Here is an 18,425-nt window from a genome sequence, read left to right as displayed (position 1 = left end):
ATAGCAAAACTGCCTGATAGAGTTTTCCCTAATTTCTATCATCAAATTCTGTTTCTCCTCATTTCTCAAAACCCACCATAACCAGGGCTTAGTCATCACTGATATATCACTGGCCTAACCTGCAAGTAATATCTCCAAACTAGCCACTTCTCATCTGCCATATAATGATGAGTCTGGATTGTCTCTGGAGTGTTGCAACATTTTTCTAACTGGTCATTTACCTCTGCACTCCTTCCATGCATCCTCCAAATGACAACCAGAGTTAAAATGTAAGTCTGCTAAAAACCCATCAATGGCTTCTATGTCTCTTGGAGAAGAGTTAACATGCTTATAAAGGTCTATGAAACCCAGTATGCCTCATACACAGATATATAGGAATCATACACAAGAATGTTCTAAATCAGTATTATCTGTAATCTTAGATACTGGGAAAATGGGATGGTCTTTAGAAATCTACATTATTACTCCCTGTTGCTTCAGAAACAGAAATCATTGTGTTTAGTAAATTGGAAAGGTATTTGTCATATTTAATCCAACCCAATATTGGAGGTGAAATAATACGAGTAGAATCTCTAAGCTGTTGCATCCAGTGTTAATAATTCAAGAAGAAACATGGTGGAATGAAGGTCAAACCTCTTTTTATCTCTGGTTGAGTCTGGCTTACTATTCCTATAGTAACAAAAAAATGTATTATATAATCATGTTCACCATAATTAGAGTAGACATAACACTGGAGGAGAACAAATTATACTAAAAGAAACAGAATCAAGAGTATCCAGTTTTGTGTGCACTGTCATATTAAATTTGTATCTTCTTCCCTTCCTTTCAATCTATCCCAATATGATATTTTAAATATAGTAAGTATTCAAGGCATTTTTAAAAGAAAATAAATTCTCTGGGTCTCCTCATAAATAAGTTGCCAGAATTGAATATTTCTAAGCTCTACATCATGCAGCTTACTTTGTTAGAAGTAGAAGTATAATGTTTAGAGTCAATAGACATAGACCTGAATCTTTGTTCTGAAATGTGCTAGTCATGTTATCTGCTTTCTTTGGACCTCTATGACTTCACTTGTAAACTCATCTACATTAGAGTAATTGAGGGGCGCCTGAGTGGCTCAGTTAGTTAGGCGACCAACTTTGGCTGGGGTCATGATCTCCCAGTTCCTGGGTTTGGGCCCCACGTCGGGCTTTGTGTTGACAGCTTGGAGCCTGGAGCCTGCTTCGGATTCTGTGTCTCCCTCTCTCTGCTCATGGTCTGTCTCTCTCTCAAAAATAAACATTAAAATTAAAGAAAATAAATAAAAAGAGAGTATTTAAAAAAATACATTACATAGTTGGACATTGAAAGATTGGTGGACAGTATATGACTGGCAAACAGTAAGTACCCCCAAATTGTAGCTTCTACAGCCATTTATAAATATGAAAAAAAAATGTCCCTTTCACACAGAATAAGCCATACTTTCCTTTCCCCACCTTTAGCTTATACTTTTTACAGAACCACCAGATACTATTTTAAATTTTTAATATGAAAAAACAAATTTAACATGACCTTCTGTGTTAGTGCATTGCATTTTGAGCACTATATACAATATCATTTCTATTTCTATTTTCCCACCGTTATATTGCCCTATGATGTTAGTGTTTTTTGGTTTTGTTTTAGTGGTCGTGGTGTAATAAAGTAAAAAATGCATTAAATGTTGATATATGTAAGTACTAAATTACTGATAGCTACTATTATTATATCCATAGGATTCATTTGTAAGACATGATATTAAGATAGTCAACCAAACACTAAACTTGAAATTACAAAGTATACAAGGAATAGAGTATTCTATTAGAGTATTAATAGAGTAAATAGAGTATTCATTTGTCTCTGTTACATAACAAAATCAAAGCACATTTTATTTCCCAGGGTTATATTTACATAAGTTATTGACATTTTGTTTTTAAGATAAATCTGAGGTACATGACACTTCAAAAGCATGGAACAGCAATGTTACTAGAAAAAAAGTTCATAAGTTACCATCAGGGATTTCACATAAGAATTTGTTCTAATCATTAAATAACAGTTATTTGATCTACTTTAGGTTTACTTACAGTATCTTTAAAAATTTTATCCTTTATATGTCTCAAAAATAAACACAAACATGCAAGGTAATATTATAGATTGCATTACACATGTTTTTTTAACCCATATATAAGATAGCAATTGTATATACATTTATATCTATATATGTAATATAGTACATTTATATAGTATTTATGTAATATATGGAAAGCATACATATACAGTTATATATAAATTTTAAATGTCTAAGTATCAAATTATTCACATATATATGACTTTTATAAAGTATCTTGGCACATATTATACGGTCAAATATTGTTCTTATGTTAGATGTGGTGAAATAATAATTTGGGGAAATAAATTCCATGCTTATATACATAATTCTTATATATGCATTCATGCTTATGTATTTAAAATTAATTAGAAAACAAGGTTACACATTCTTTTCTCAGTTATTCCAGTTAAACCACTGCTACTATTTGAGAGAAAAAGTTTTTTTTTTTAATTTATGGAAAAGTGTATCATAGCATAAAAATACATGTTGTTTATATGGCTTTAGAATAAACGATGGTGACTTTCATACACCATTTAGAAATGGTTCCAACCACTTGCATCCTGAGTTTATTCATGAAACACATACAGTTCCTGCACTATATTTTCTCCTTCTTTCTTCTCCATAGGGGCAAAAGGGCTATAAATTTACCATCTGCTCTAAGACTTTTTGGCCGTAAAGACTGCAGTTAAAACCATGTTAATAGCTCAGTTCAGACAAGAATGATTCCTTAATTTTCATTTCTTATAGAGTAAGTTAATTAAATCCATTAAAACCATTTTTATCACTCCATAAGGCTACTCAGGTTTTTGTTTGCTTCCATTTAAAATTCTAAACGAAATTCTATATATCCGTTATCTTCATAATTTCATCCCTACAAAGCCTATTTTTTGTGACACTCTGGCTTATTTAACAGTTAATATAAGTTTTAAATGGTTTATTTTAGAGAGGTAGGTTGTTACTAAGGTTAAAGTTTTATTGATATTGAATCCAAAAACATACCATTGAGGAAAATAACTCACCTAGGGGTCTGTTTCTTTCGTCCAGTACCAAGCTGAAGGCCTGTATATAATGGAGTATACAGAGGACCCCAGAGGTGAAAAACAAAATTCTGGAGCTGCTTAATCTTTATTGTGATGAAATCCATAAGATGCACAAAAATACACTATAACAAGTATACTATAGGGCACACTTATAAATCCCTTCAGGGAAAATACCATCAGGCTTGTGTCCTCAGTTTCCGGTTTAGTGTTAAGTACAGAGTAACATGCTTATGCTTTCAGTTTTGAGCAAAGTGCTTTGGGGAGATAGAAGAGGGACAAAATATGTTTGGGAGCATTGGGAAAGGTTTATTGGAGGAGTCCTTAGTGATTAATAAAATTTGTCAGGTTGAAAAATAAAGGAATGCAGATATGTCAAAAAACCCAGCAGGTTATTCATGTAGTGATTCCCTAAACCCATGAGTGACTCAAAAGTTAACGAATAATTCTGTAGAATATTCTAACATTTCAAACCAAAACTTCCTTCATTTATTTAGCTGACAGGTATTTATTGATTGCTGAATATGTGCCTGGTGGTATTTAACTTGTATTGAGTCTATCATGTAGTGGGAAAGAATAAAAGGGAGGTAGAGTGTGCGATATAGGCAAGGATAAGGTGACATAAGAACACATAAAGGAGCATCCATTGAAGTCCTGACATTTAGGACAATCTCTCAGTAAAAACAGATATTTAAATTAAATACCTTTTAAAATTATTAAATGCAAAATAATACACAACGTTTGATTCCACTTGTATAAAGTTCAAAAAAGATGAAGGAAACTTTTTTTTTTTTAGGGAGGCATATTTGTGTAGTAAAACTGTAAAACAAAGCAAGGAAGGAAATGATTACCACGAAACTCGGGATACAAGTTTTCTGTAGCCTTGAGGGAGAGGTCTGTGATTGAACAGGAAACATGGAACCAGCGGGTGAGTATGAGGGCTTTTAGAGTGTTGGCAATATTCTATTTCTTGACTTAGGTAATGTTGCACATGTTTTCATTAATAGTGATTGATTTTACGTCATGTTTATGCTGTATGTGTTTTATGTATTTTTTTAAATCTTTCCAAAAAAAATTAAAGATAGAACATATAGAAGGCAGAAATAGAAACAAATCCAAGTCCAGTTATATTAGTAATCCCAAAGTAATGGTACTAAAATTTCTACATTAAAAAAATTCAGGGGCGCCTGGGTGGCGCAGTCGGTTGAGCGTCCGACTTCAGCCAGGTCACGATCTCGCGGTCCGTGAGTTCGAGCCCCGCGTCAGGCTCTGGGCTGATGGCTCAGAGCCTGGAGCCTGTTTCCGATTCTGTGTCTCCCTCTCTCTCTGCCCCTTCCCCGTTCATGCTCTGTCTCTCTCTGTCCCAAAAATAAATAAACGTTGAAAAAAAAAAAAAATTCAGCCATATATTTTTTCTTCAAGAGATACTCCAATACATATAAACATGAAAAGTTGAAGTTATAATGTTGGGAACATACAAAGATTGCAAGTTATAATAAAAAAGGAGTGGGAATAGATATACCATATAAAATAGATTTTCAAAAACAATGCCTCCTTAATGACAAAGTTACTACTATACATTTTATAAAATATTTTACTCACCAGAAAGATATAACTACCCCAGGATGATGTGACCATAAAAGAAAAATCACAAATAAAAGAAATATAAATAGACCTACCATCAAAAAAGAAATGGAAAATTACAATAGGGTAAGAGGTTCCTATTAATTTCTGTCAATCATTGATGATGTAAGGGCAAATACAGGTAAAAACAAGAGACTTATTCCTTCTGTTGAAAATAAGGGAGGAGCCTTCCCCTTCCTTTCTCTTAGATTATTTTTTTTTAAATTATAGTTGTGTAAATAAAGTCTTTTGAAAAGTTAAATAAACCTCTTTTCAGCATTTCTCAAGGACCCAGGAACTATCTGTTTGAGATGTTAATTATCAGGGAAGAAAGTGAATCTACCTCCCAGTGTCTGTGGGAAGGTAGGAGTCAAACTTAGACCTCATTCCAAACCACCTCCTGTCATAAAGATATGAGAGGTTTATTCTTCCTCTGGATAAAGTCAATTAGCGAACACAGGTGGTCTTCTTAGTTACCAGGTAAACCAGGATGAATCACACGGTGACAAACGGTGACGGAAAATCCTCTTACTTGAGGACTAGTAAGTTATTTATTTTAAGAACCCATGTGTAATGAGTTGTGTCTGCTTGGCATAAAGAAGTCACCTTGCTTTCTGTCTTTGTAATCTCTCTCATTTTTTAAAATTTTTAGTGTTAATTTACTTTTGAGAGAGAGAGAGAGAGAGAGAGAGAGAGAGAGAGTGCGAGTAGGGGAGGGAAGGAGAGAGAGAGGAGGGAGACACAGAATCCAAAGCAGGTTCCAGGCTCTGAGCTGTCAGCACAGACCCCAACATAGGACTCAAACCCATGAACTGGGAGATCATGAACTGAGCCAAAGTCGGATGCTTAACTGACTGAGCCACCCAAGCACTCCTGTTTTTGCACTCTCTTAATGAACTTCTATGATGAACATCATGATTGCTTTAATGCTGATTCAATAATTACACTGACATTTTTTTCTCTTCCATCTCGGTAAAAAGATTTCCTGGGATGGGAGGAAATTTTGCTTTCAATTATATTTCTCCAGATACTTGTAAGAAGCCTTAAATAGCAATAGATATCAAAACCAAAGGGATTAAAAACACCCGTAAATTTGGGAATTTAAGATAAACACATATAAATAACTCCAGTATCAAAGAAGAAATCATAACAAAAATAATAAAGTTAGAGCTGAATTTTAATGAAAACACTTCTTATCAAAATGTGAGGTTCAATGCAAGTGATTTTGAAAGGGAAATATGTAGTTTGTAGAAATAAATGGAGACCAACTAAATGAGAACAGGCAAAGGTTATTTATTCAGAGCTTGCTGTAGCAAGGAAGTCAGCTACTATCACTTACATCTTGGCAGGGACTCAAATGCAGGAGAAGAATGGGAAAGCTTTAGAGTGATCCTGTAATTTTTGCCTTCTGGAAAAGTAGAGCCAAGAGAAAAAAAAAGTAATATATCATAGCGACATTATGTTTATGACAGGAATGCAAGTCAGTTAACAATTAGCATATATATATATACACACACACACACACACACATATATATATATGTATATATATATATATATATATATATATATATATATATATATATAACTAGAGGTAAAAACAATATGATCAACTCAAGTGATGTGGAGAGAGCAATTTAAGAAAAAGCACACCTTGTAATGATAGAAGCTATTTAACAACCAGGGAGAGTAGGGAATTTTCTTATCTACTATAATCCTCCAATCAACGTTCTGCTTGTAATATTGAATCATTAGTAGCTTTCCTTTACATACCCATATGTACTATATAATATTGTACGGGAAATATAACGATTGAAAAATAAAAACCAAAACATACATATAAGAGATACAAAAACCAACAGAAAACACATGAGGATGTTTAGAAAAAGTAAAAGGGTTTAGTTAGGTATATTTCTGTTAAGAGCAATATATAAAAATGAAATGTTTATACTGTGACCACAAATACTTAAAAACATGACTTTTTAAAGAGACATCACTTATTGTTGATACAATTACAATGCAAATACAGTAAAATAACTTGCCTAAGGATGAATGTAACAATAGATACGCGAGACTTTTACAGAGAAGTTTATAAAACTTCACTGAACAGCATTAAGAAAACAACAAATCAGAGACAAACTATAGTAAGGAAAACTCATTTATAAAAATGATACTAGTCTTCCTGAAATTGATCTGTAGATTCAGATCTTATTTTTTCTGTATCTTGAAACATTTAGCTCTTTCATTGACCTAGGAATTTCATTACTCATCATTATTCCCAACTTACACAATAAGCGACTTTATAAACAGCAAAATGGAAGAATGATGGAAACACAGAAACAGATAGTATAGAAGTGAAACTAATTATTGCTATTATATCAACTTTTAGTTTTCTTATTGTGTTGTTCACAGTATTGCACCATCTTGACAGAAAAATTGAGAGTTTATGTTTGTAGTCTTTTTTAGTTATTTATTTTATTTTAGCTTTCATTGGACACTCGAGAATTTTTATTTATGTATTTTTTGTTTTCATCCCATATGGACAATAAGGAGAAAATTAATGGAGGAAGAATTTTTAAAAATTATGAAATGAATCAGAAAATGAATGGAAAGAGATGAATAGTAGCAAACTAGATGCTAATGATGATGGTGAACTTGACTTTGTAAACAAAATCTGAGTCTTCAGTTAATAATAACCTAAGTGGATTTTATTCAAATAAACAAGCATTAATCAGTAAACAACTATTTATAAAAACAAAGGGAAAGAAGGCATCTCGCACAGTCAGTCATTGAACAGCAAGGACTATATCTCTTAACTTTTGGGACAAGAACTTAGATCATTCCATTTTGCTAAAGATGTAAAATACTTTCACTTTCTATGATGTCTATGTACCAAAATTGACTTGGTGCAGTTTGTAAGTAGACAAATGTTGCAGGCAGGAGTGTACGAAAAGGTTATTGAAAGGAGATAGATGATGTAGAAATTAAAAAAAATATATATTGGACTAATCATTCATAGCAATTATTTGCAGTCATACGAAGTTGGCCTTCAAAACCAGTAAAACATGGATCAAAGATTTGGTTGTGCTTTGTTTAAATTTCTATTAAAAATTCTAATACAGTTGCTTGTTACTGTTGGAAAAATACTTGTAAAATCTTTTAAAAATTTTTTTAAAGATAATTTAAAATGTTAACTGGATCCAATTAGTTAATGGTGTTGATTATTTTTCCAGTTAAACTGAGGATGAATAACCAAGGATCTGTAAATTAACACCAGTATGTGGTAGCATTTTGCACTGGTTTAGACCATACCAAGTTTCGGGAGGTTGTGGAGTTACATAAGTACACACAAGGCTTGTGGATTATAAATCAGATGACTGTCTTGCAAAAACAATTTGCAATTATATTTAAAGCTTCAGATACACCATGAGTTAGCAGTTCCTCACCTAAATGTGTATCTGAAAGAAACTCTTGCCTGTATTTAGCAGACAACATATCCAAGAGAGCTTATAGCAGCTATTTTCATAAAAGCCAATGATTTTGTTAATTAATTAATTTTAGAAGAGTCACACAGCAGGATATTCTGCAAGAGTGAAACTGTATTGAACTGCATCATAAGTGACAACATGGGACAGAGCTGAGAAAGGTAATGCAAGAGAGAAAACATTCATATAAAGATGATTACATTTTAGGATATCCCTTCAGAGCTCAAAAACAATCAGGACTAAATTAATATTATTCAGATGTGTGTGCATGTGTATAGAACTAGCCCAACAAAACATAAAGCTGATAAACACATTACTGTTCAGGTATGTGACAGTCTTTTCTTTTTTTTTTTTTTAAGTTTTTTTTTTTTCTTTAAGTTTTTTAATTTTGAAAAAGAGAGAGGGTGAGGTAGTGGGACAGAGAGAAGGAGAGAGAGAATCCCAAGCAGGCTCCTTGCTGACAGTGCAGAGCCTGATGTGGGGCTCGAACTCATGAACCATGAGATCATGACCTAAGCTGAAATCAAGATCAGATGCTTAACTGACTGAGCCACCCAGTCACCCCAGGTATGTGGCAGTTTTGAGGTGTTTCAGGAAGATGGGTCGGGAAGAAGCACATAGGTAAATCAATCATGATCTACTACTTAAACTGTGGGTGAATTTATGTGTATTTGTTTTATTATTATCCTTTATAAATTACTTAAATTATAGACATGTGAAAAAGATTACATATAATTATTAAATACTAAGAATGTTTTGTTTGCTTTAAATTCCTCTGTCCCAACCCATTTATCCAAATACTTATTTTATGCTTTGTAGAAAATTAGCTATAAATTCTTGTCACCCATCTTTCTGTAAGCAACTTCATTGCTTATAATGGTTTGTTGTTGTTCTTTTTCTTATTGACATTGACATCCTAAATTTTTAATGCATAAGCAATCTAAGAAACAGTAGGTATTTTTTCAGGGGGATATATGCCCCAATAATATTTTCAAAAACTTTAGCAATCTGTAATTTTTTGGTGACAATTTTCAAAATTTGAAAATGATAATAGATTTCAAGTAACTATAGAAAACGTCTTTTAATATCAATTATTTTACTTCAGTTTCTATTCTGTCATGTTTACATTATAATTCATTTTTGAGGTATACTTGGTTTAGATACATAATATAGGCTTTTAATTTCCCATCTAAATATTATATGCTTTTTAGTTGGCCTAAACAATTGCTGTCTTTATTCCTTATCCAGAGTGGCAAAAACTTAGAATTTATAATAATGATAAAAGGAAGAAGATAACAGGGCAATTCTCTCTCCTGTAATTCCTGTTCAAATATAGATTCCAAAGAAATAATCACTTGAATATATTAGGATATTTAGAATTTAAAACAAAAAAGTCTTGTATTTAAATTGTCCTTTATGAAAACATGATTATGTGTTGACAAAAATTATGAAATAAAGCCAATGAAACAAAATGACAAACCTAACAGTGCTTATATAAAAATGCAGCACAATAAAACAATTTTATATTCTGCAAAATTATAGGCAAATTATATATTTGATTATTTGAAATCTAATTTTTCCTTTATAATCAGGTGTGATAAAAGAAAAATTAAATTGATAATGCAGAAGATATGTAAATCATAACTTTATTGAGTCACACTTTTTAAAAAATTTATTTATTTATTTTGAGAGAGAGAGAGAACATTCCAAGAGAATCCCAAACCATGAGATCATGACGAGTCAGATGCTTAACTGACTTGAGCCACCGAGGCACCCTGAGCCTCACATTTTTAAATAAACACAAATCTATATGAGAGACTAGATAATTAATGTATTAAAATTTACACCTCCAGTACTTAAGATTTTTTCTATTTGGAATTTAGTACTTATTTGCTTATTTGTTAGAAGTTATGTTTCTTCTGTGTCCTGACCATTTAGACACATGAGCTATCATCCTACCAAAAAATCCTTATCATTCTGTAGTCAAATTAAAACTAGAATGTTAACAGGTCATATTTTACAGATTTTAAAAAATTTACCATTTTATTCTTCTGAGTTTGAACACTAATTTCAGAATATTTTGACATCCTTTTTAAAGTAAACAACTTTTGAACACTTTGATTATTAAGTACAAAGCAGTCTCTATAGTTCCTTTAAGTACAATCACTCTCCACATTTCAGTAATATATAAGGATATATATATAGTAATAGTACAGTATATTTATATATGTTTATGTGTAGTATATATAGTAATAGTATATAGTAATAGTAATATACTAACAGTATATACTAATAGTATAGTATAGTTACATATGTTTATGTATGGTATATATAGTAATAGTAATATACTAATAGTACAGTATAGTTATATATGTCTATATGCACTAGAAGACCTCAGCTACAGGTGATCTTATTGTAGGATTCTTTAGTTCAACACTAGGGGTTCGTTGTCTCGTTGCTTCAAAGAATGAAGAGATGGATATAGAATAAAATGAGCAGCAGGCAAAAGTTTAATAGAGTATAAGGTTAGACAGTAAGATTAGTACGAAAGCTCTCTTTGCAGAGAGAAGGCATTTCAAGGCGAATACTCCCGACCAGAGGCAAGGGTCTTTGTTTTAGAAGGTTCTGGTCAGCCCCCTCCCCCCTTCCGCTTTGTTCTTTCTCAGGTCCTACCCTTATTAGCTTGATAACTCTAGGTGCTGGCTTGCATATTCCTGATTGACTTGACTTCATTGTGTGAGAAGTCAGACTATGGTCATATTGTCCCTCATATAACATAAGTTTTATGGCTTACTTATTTTAGTTAGGTATTTTGATTGTCAAATTCCTGAGGGGAACCTGAAGGGAATTGGTGGTGTCTGTTACATCTTTAAGGGAACCTTACTCCCAAGGGGGTTTGCTGTGGTCAGATGCTCCCAGCATTGTTCCAAAATATGTGTTTTTTCCTATGCAGGCATCTCAAGTTCTAACCTTTCCCTCTCCGCTTATTTTATCCTATCTTTTCCCTATCATAATCTGAATTACAGTTTACTTTTGATAAAATGGCAATCCAGATAAACCTGAAGATTTTGATTTATTATTTTCTCTTGGCATGAAAAAATCATTTCCCCAGTGATAGGTTGGATGTTTTGTGGGGTGTGTACAGCATGTGTATTTGCGTGTGGGGGTAACATTTTGTCGGGGACAAAATAAAGTTTTATGCTGTTGTGTGTGATTCTAAAACAAAATAACAACCTAAACACCATCAATTCGGACATGTAATTTTGTACCTGAAACAGTACTGAGCCTTTAATCAGCAATTGTGTCTTCTGGTTCTCTCTGCTAAAATCAAGAGACCAAGTAATGCACCATGGGCTCAAGATCACCTCAATACTTGTTAAAGTGTGAGATTTCAGACGTTCTGAGAAATGAACAACATTAGGGCAATTTAATTGCCAAAATAACAAGTTTAATGGTTTTCGGTAGAAAAATCTATAATAGAAGTAAATGATTGTGATTAAAATTAAAACCTCAGATGTTATTCAGCTTCAGTATTTGTCTCTATAAAATAAAGGCTACTATTTCTTTAATATTAACCAACACTTGGAACACTTTCTATATTCTTTGGAGTACTTTGTGTCTGCTTCAGAGTGTTTTATACTATAAATTTATCTTCCCAAGTAGATTATAAGTAACCATAGGAAAGGGACACAAAGAAACAGCACATAGAGGGATTATCTCAAGGGATTTATATTTGCATAGGTGGGTTGATTTATTTTGGGGACAATTTGGAATTCTGTTATTCTAAATAATTAATCTAGCTACTGGCTATTTCAATAATGTGCCCTTACTAAAATTTAGGCCTGGAATCAAAATCGAAACTGCTGAACATTTATTCTCATGTGCTTTTATGTTGTTAATCCATTGCATGCTTCGCTACATTTTGTGTCACCGAAACCCACGAAATAACACCAAAATAATGAGAAACAGGCATGCTTTAAATAATAAATGGAACTAATAGATATTGTATTAATTTCTATTATACATTGGCATTTTCTTAATATAGGTATTTTTTGACCAAAGGAACAGGTATCAAGGTATTGCAATCTATTGGTTTGGTAAAAAGATCACATTCCTTTAACATTAACAAATACTGTATAATTGGATTCAGTATATTCTGGTAGTTGATAAGGCCATCTGTGGAACTGAAATAGAACCTTAAAAACTGGATTAGTGGTCAAAATTTGCTTTTAAGTAGTTGTTAAAGTCGTTAAAAAAAGAAAAAAACACAGAAAACAAACAAACAAAAACTGCCTAGACCTCAACTTTTGTTTAGAAACGCTTTTGAGTGAAGTTTGGCTTCAAGATTTATAGATCTCTAATGCTATTTGAGGTTAAAAACACAAATGATAGTAATGATAACACTGTTCTTAAAATAATCATAACTTGACTTTATATGATTTTTTTTCTACACAAGTTAGCTTGCAACCTGAAGTATAAAAAGTAAGAGCAATGTTACAAACCTAAAACTGTAACCACTCCTGTATGTTAAATTTCACATTCTTTTTCTTAAAGTGTAATAGCCAGAGTGTGTCTGTTTCACTGCCAGTAAATTGGTCTTACCTTGTTTCCCTTGTGCTATTTACAAAATCGGAAGATTTTAAACTTGTGATTTTATCTTGTCACCAAAGTTTCATTTGTTCAGATTTTTAAAATACTTTTATTGAGGTATAATTGATATACAAACAAAACAAAACAAAACAAAACAAAACAAAACAAAACACTGCACATGGTTAATGAATATAGTTTGATGAATTTGGACATATGTGTATATCCATGAAATCATCATCATAATCAAGATAATATAGCTTTCACCTCTATTTATTTATCTCTAAATGTTTCCTTATGTCCCTCATGTGTATGTGTTTGAAATACAGAGCATTTAACATGAGATCTAACCTCTTACATTTTTAGCACACAATACCATGTTGTTAGCTACAGGCACATGTATAGCAGATCTCTAGAACTTATTTAAACTGCATAACTGAAACTTTATACCCATGAACACAACTCTCCATTTCCCCTTGTCCCAATCACTGGCAACCACCGTTCTATTCTCTAATTCTATGAATGTGGCCATATTAGGTAGCTCATAAAATGAAATCATGCAGTATTTGTCCTAATACAGGCTTGTTTCACTTAGCATAATGTCCTCCAAATTCATCCATGTTTCTGAAATGAAAGAATTTTCCTATTTTTAAGGCTAAATAATATTGCACTGTATGTATATATCACATTTTTTTTAATCTGCTCGTCTGTGTTTCCACATCTTGGTTGTTGTGAACAATGCTGCAGTGAATAAGGAAGTGCAGCTACCACACTGAGATCCTGATTTCAATTCTTTTGGATAAATACCTAGGAGTGGGATTGTTGGATCATATGGCAGTTCTATCTTTAATTTTCTGAGGAAACTCCACACTATTTTCCAAAATGGCTGCACCATGTTACTTTCTCACCAATGATGTACAAGTATTCAAATTTCTGAACAACTTAACTAACATTTATTATCTTTCATTTTTTGATAATAGCTATCTTTTTTTTTTTTTCAACGTTTTATTTATTTTTGGGACAGAGAGAGACAGAGCATGAACGGGGGAGGGTCAGAGAGAGAGGGAGACACAGAATCGGAAACAGGCTCCAGGCTCTGAGCCATCAGCCCAGAGCCCGACGCGGGGCTCGAACTCACGGACCGCGAGATCGTGACCTGGCTGAAGTCGGACGCTTAACCGACTGCGCCACCCAGGCGCCCCGATAATAGCTATCTAATAGGTGTGTGATGCTATTTCATTGTAGCTTTGATTTGCATTTCCCTGAGTGAGGTTGAGTGTCTTTTCATACACTTGTCAGCCATTTGTGTGTCTTTTTTTTAGAAATATCTATCATGTCTGTGGCCCATTTTATAATTAGGATTTTGGATTTTCTTTTTTTGTTATTGCATTGTAGGTGCTTCTATATATTATAAGTATTAAGCCCTTATCAGATAAATGGTTTGCAAACATTTTCTTCCGTTGTGTGGGTTGCCTTTTCCTTCTGTTGCTTGTTCCATTTATCGTGCAAAAATTTTTAGTTTGAAGTAGTCTCACTTATCTATTTTTACTATTACTGCCTGTGCTTCTGATGTCATATCCAAGAAATCACTGCCAAGGCCAGTGTCAAGAAACTTTCCTGGTGATTTCTTCTAGAAGTTTTAGAGCTTCAAGTCTTACATTTAAATCTTTTTTGAGCAGATTTTTGTGTATAATGTAAGTCAAGGGTCCAACTTCATTCTTTTCCATCCTTGAATCCTTCACCATTTGTTGAAGAAATTGTCCTTTCCCTACTATGTGTTCTTGACATGCTTATCAAAGATGAATTGATCATATATTTTTAAATTATTGTAGTGTTGTGATATGTTCTGATATCAGGAAATTGAACGCCTGTAGTTTTGTTCTTCTTTCTTAAGATTGCTTTGGCTATTCCAGGTCTTTTGGGATTCCATATAAATTTTAGGAGTTTTTTCTATATTATTCAAGAGTAAAAAATAAGCCATTGGGATTTTGATGGATAGAGCATTGAATCTGTAATTTCATTTGAACAGTATGGGCATTTTAACAATAGTAAGTATCCCAATCCATGAACATGGGGTATATTTGAATATATTTGTGTATTTGTTTTTTAATACTTATTTTGAAGTGTTTGGTGTACAAATATCTTTAGTTAAGTTTATTCCTAAGTATCTTATTCTTTTAAAACCTACCAAGACTGAATCATGAAGAAATACATCTCAATAATGAATGAGAAGATTAAATCAATAATCAAAAACCTCCATCTAAACTGCTGGTTAGTATTACAGAAAGTGGGGGGAAAATTCAATGTTTTTTTAAGGGGTAGGTATTTTACGTTAGTATAAGTAACTGACATTGGTCTTTAAACAAGTGTGATTTATTATAGGTGTTATTTATAACATTGAAGTAAAACAGGATACCTAACTACTAAGGCCAGGCACTTGTTTACCTATTTTGATATTAAAAAATGGACCCAAAATTTGTTGACTACCGAAAAACATGTGTGTCCTTATAAATGTCTCATATTTTAAATTTGTTTTTTTGTTTAACGATATTGTAAAGTGAGCATTTTTTCCTGTAAGTCAAAATGAGAAAGTTAGAGCTTAAAATGCTTATAATTGCTAAAATTTGCAATTTATAAAGTGGCACATTTGGGATTCATTCCAGAGCCTCCTGATTGCCAATCTAGTGCTCTTGTCCCTAACGTACACACAGCCTTCTTACATGGATTCTAACCACTCTCATCACCTTCCTGCTGCAACTGTCCCCAACAGATCGATGAAGTACATTGTGTAAAACTCTAAAACGGCAACTGCTCACAGTCCTCTTATGTGTCCGCTTTTAAAAACTTTCTCAGTTCTAAGCCATCTAGATAAGATTAGGAAAATAACAAGTTGTGAATCAACAGGGGAATCTGGAAACTAAAGGCCACTTAATGCTCCACACTTTTATCCCTATCATGGCAGCCATAAACATAAACACACACACACACACACACACACACACACACACACATTTGTGTGTGTTATTTTGTACTGTATTAATTTTTAAAACCCTATATTGTGATAATCAATGTGCTACATTTAAATTTGGAATATAGATAATATTAACCATAGGCTATTTATTTTATCGCACTGTAGTGATTAGATCATTAGTATTATTACTGATATTTAGAATGTACAATGTGCCAGGCACTATCCTAAATATTGCACATACATTATCCTCCCTCAATTCTCATACATATGCTATAAAGCCATTAAAACAAATATGATAAAGGGTTAGTACCCCAAATATATAAAGAACTTATACAACCCAACACCCCAAAACCAAATAATCCAATTAAAACATGGGCAGAAGACATGAACAGACATTTCTCCAAAGAAGATAGGTTGTCACCAGACATATGACAAGATGCTCAACATCACTCATCATCAGTAAAATGCAAATCAAAACCACAATGAAATATCGCCTCACATCTATCAAAAAGGCTAAAATCAGGGGCACGTTGGTGCCTCAGTCAGTTCAGCATCCGACTTTGGATCAAGTCATGATTTATGGTTTGTGAGTTTGAGCCCCGCATCGGGCTCTGTGCTGACAGCTCAGAGCCTGGAACCTGCTTTGGGTTCTGTGTGTCCCTCTCTCTCTGCCCCTTCCCTGCTTGTGCGCGCTCTCTCTCTCTCTCTCAAAAAATAAGTAAACATTGTTGTTGTTTTTTTTAAGACAGGCTAAAATCAGAAACACAAGAAACAACAAATGTGAGTGAGTATGTGAAGAAAAAGAAACACTGGTGCACCGTTAGTGGGAACACAAACTGGTACAGCCACTGTGGAAAACAGTATGGCGGTTCCTCAAAAAATTAAGATTGGAATTACCATGTGATCCAGTAATTCCACTACTGAGTATTTACCCAAAGGTTATGAAAACATGTTTATTGCAGCATTATTTACAATAGCCAAATAATAGAAGCAATCCAAGTGTTCATTGATAGATGATGAATAAATGAAGAAGAGTGGTGTGTATGTACATATATATGTATATGTATATATATATGTATATCTCTATCTATCTATCTATCTATCTATCATCTATCTATCTATCTATATAATGGATTATTACTCAGTCATCAAAAAGACTGAAATCTTGCCATTTGTAACATTTGTAACATGGATCAATCTACAGGGTATAATGCCAAGTGAAATAAGTTAGAGAAAGACAAATACCATATTATTTCACTCATATATGGAATTTAAGAAACAAAATAAACAAAGAAAAAAATGATAAACCAAAAAACAGGGTCTTAACTATAGAGAACAAATTGATGGTTACCCGAGGGGAGGTGGCAGGTAGAGGAGGTTCAGTGACACAGGTGAAGGGGATTAAGAGTACACTTACCATGTTGAGCACTGAGTACTGTAAGAAATTGTTGGATCACTCTATTGTACACCTGAAACTAATATAGCACTGTATGTTAACGTTATAGGAATTTAAATTCAAAAAAAGAAAAAGATGGCAAGAATAGAGCTAACAGTAGGGGCAGAGCTACATTGTTTGCCTTCTGCTGCTGCAGATCCCAAGCAATCATAACGAATTATGCAAAGAGTACAAGAGCATCTGCAAATACAGAAACCAGGCAGGCTCTAGGGGCCAGGTTTACCCCCAATAGTGAGTCTCCCATGCGCCATATAGGACATTCAGCAGTTAATATTAATGTCATGGCATACCTTTGGAGGGGGCTGATCAGAAGAAAACATTATATTGATATATGAACATAATTCTTGGAATTGACTAAACTGTTTATGTATGAATTGTCCCTTTGGGACAGCCTATAGCACATATTCTGTCCCCAGTTTCCTCGGTCTATTAATTTTCTGAATAAATCATTTGCATTGGCTAACTCTGGAATTAATTATATTTCAAAATATAATTACAATAGTAGTACACAAAACAGGATTTCCCCCCCCTCAGATACTATGCTTGAGTATAAATGAATAACTAAAAAAAATCGTAAGAAGTATCTGTGGAAACAATAACTTTAAAGATTCCAAACAGCCCTAAGAAGAAAATACTTTGAAGGAAACTACCACAGGAAACATGACTTTGCATATACTTACTTTTTGCTCTCAAGAAATGATGGCGTTTATAGAATACGAGATAAAAGATTGTAAAGTAAAACTTTCAGGTGAAACACTCACTAAGATAGCTGTAATCAAAAGAATGGAAAATAACAGGTGTCGGCAAGTATGCAGGAAAATAGGAACACTTGTGTACTACTAGTGGGAATGTAAAATGGTTCTGCTGCTATCAAAAATAGTTTGGTGATTTCTCAAAAAGCTAAATATAGAATTGCCATAGGATTCCAGCAAATCTACTTGTGGCAATACAGCCCAAAGCATTGAAATGCTTTGTACGTCTAAGAAATGCTTGTACCTTGATGCTCACGGCACCACTATTCACAAGCCAAAATGTCAGCATGGAAACAATGCACATGTCAATGAATGGATGGACATAGAATGGAATATTGTTCAGTCAGAGAAGAAATTAAGTACTGTTTAACATTGTGCTAAGTGAAAGTG

The 18,425-nt window shown here is 33.2% G+C and overlaps 1 long non-coding RNA gene across 1 annotated transcript; it reads right to left on the bottom strand.

The window, feature by feature from the left end:
• Positions 1-6,062: 6,062 nt before the first annotated feature.
• On the bottom strand, positions 6,063-18,141 carry LOC147572496 (uncharacterized). The gene is made up of 3 exons (XR_015246245.1): positions 17,964-18,141; positions 17,245-17,302; positions 6,063-6,193 (listed from the first exon to the last, which is right to left on the bottom strand). It is a non-coding gene; the product is annotated as an uncharacterized LOC147572496 (long non-coding RNA).
• Positions 18,142-18,425: the final 284 nt, after the last annotated feature.

The sequence above is a fragment of the Puma concolor genome, chromosome E4 (assembly GCF_028749965.1).
Source record: "Puma concolor isolate L17-30 chromosome E4, mPumCon1.1.hap2, whole genome shotgun sequence".
Classification (NCBI taxonomy): Eukaryota; Metazoa; Chordata; class Mammalia; order Carnivora; family Felidae; genus Puma; species Puma concolor.
Note: the sequence above shows the minus strand (reverse complement) of the source record. Positions and strands in the feature narration are given on the sequence as shown.